Here is a 1,746-nt window from a genome sequence, read left to right on the forward strand (position 1 = left end):
CACACGAGGACAACTGAGCCAAGCCAATACCTCAATCGAGGTCCTGGACTTCCTTTCACTAAACCGAGCCTATACCTCGATCGAGGTATCGTGGCAAGTCCACATACCTCGATCGAGGTATCGTGGATAGATGACATCGATCGTGTCCAATACCACGATCGAGGTATTTGGCATCCGACATGGCAGATGACATACCTCGATCGTGGTATGTTGGACCGATGACTTGGCTGCATGTCAAATACCACGATTGAGGTATCTAGCATTCGACATGTACTATGCTGGCAGCTAACATACCTCGATCAAGGTATCGTGGCACAGCTGACACACCTCCATCGAGGTATTGTGGTGGGTCTATACCTCGATCGAGGTATGCTGGACGGATGTGTATGTGGCATGTCGAATACCACGATCGAGGTATGTGGCATCTGACATCTACTATGTTGGCAGCTGAGATACCTCGATCCAGGTATCATGGCATGTCTATACCTCGATCAAGGTATCATGGAGCGATGTGTATGTGGCATGTGAAATACCATGATCGAGATATATGGCATTGCAAGTGGTACGCTGCACCGATGATGTATGTTGCATCTCCAATACCACGATCGAGGTACGTGGCATCCCAATACCTCGATTGTAAACGTTTAAATTTTATTTTTAAAAATCATCTTTAAGGAAAAAAGAAAATAAGAGTTTAAGGTAGCTTTTATATTATTTAAATTAGTGAAGTAAAAAAACTATATATTTTATTTTTTAAAATCATATATTAAAAAAAAAAGAGATTAAAATAGTTTTTATGTTAGCTTTTTTTATTTAAATAAAAAAAAGTTTAAATTTTATTTTTTTAAATCATCTATTTAAAAAAAAAGAGATTAAAGTAGTTGTTATGTTAGCTTTTTTTATTTAAATAAAAAATGTTTAAATTTTATTTTTAAAAATTATCTTTAAGAAAAAAAAGAAACTAAGAGTTTAAGGTAGCTTTTATATTATTTAAGTTGGTGAAGTTTTTATTTAAATGTAAAAAACGTATATATTTTGTTTTTTAAAATCATCTATTAAAAAAAAGAGAGATTAAAGTAGTTTTTATGTTAGCTTTTTTTATTTAAATTAAAAAACGTTTAAATTTTATTTTAAAAAATCATCTTTAAGAAAAAAAGAAAAAAAGATTTTAAGGTAGCTTTTATATTGTTTAAGTTAGTGAAGTTCTTATTTAAATGTAAAAAACGTATATATTTTATTTTTTAAAATCATCTATTAAAAAAAAGAGAGATTAAGGTAGTTTTTATGTTAGCTTTTAGATTAGTGAAGATTTGAATTAAATATAAAAACGTTTAAATTTTGTTTTTAGAAATCATCTATAAAAAAAAAGAAAATAAGAGTTTAAAGTAGCTTTTATATTCTTTTTCAAGTTAGTGAAGTTTTTATTTAAATGTCAAAATGTATATATTTTGTTTTTTTTAAATCATCAAGGGGTACGTGACTAAGTGTAATCAATCAAACAAATAGGATGATTTGAACAACACATTCACCTACACATCATGTTTAAATCATATGGTGCGAGAGGTTGATGCAAGGAGAGGGTAGATCATGTGGCTAGCAATCCCTTTAGGTGGCACGTGAAACTATAGAAATAGGGAACTAAGGAAGGTTGTAGATCTAAAGGTTGTAGATCTATGTATGGATATAGTTACATAGACAAATACAAAGACTTATATGATTCCATGAAACCTTGTCATGAGCTTTTGC

The sequence above is a fragment of the Dipteris shenzhenensis genome, chromosome 7 (assembly GCF_047967505.1).
Source record: "Dipteris shenzhenensis isolate YYH24624 ecotype China chromosome 7, Dip_SZ_1.0, whole genome shotgun sequence".
Classification (NCBI taxonomy): domain Eukaryota; kingdom Viridiplantae; phylum Streptophyta; class Polypodiopsida; order Gleicheniales; family Dipteridaceae; genus Dipteris; species Dipteris shenzhenensis.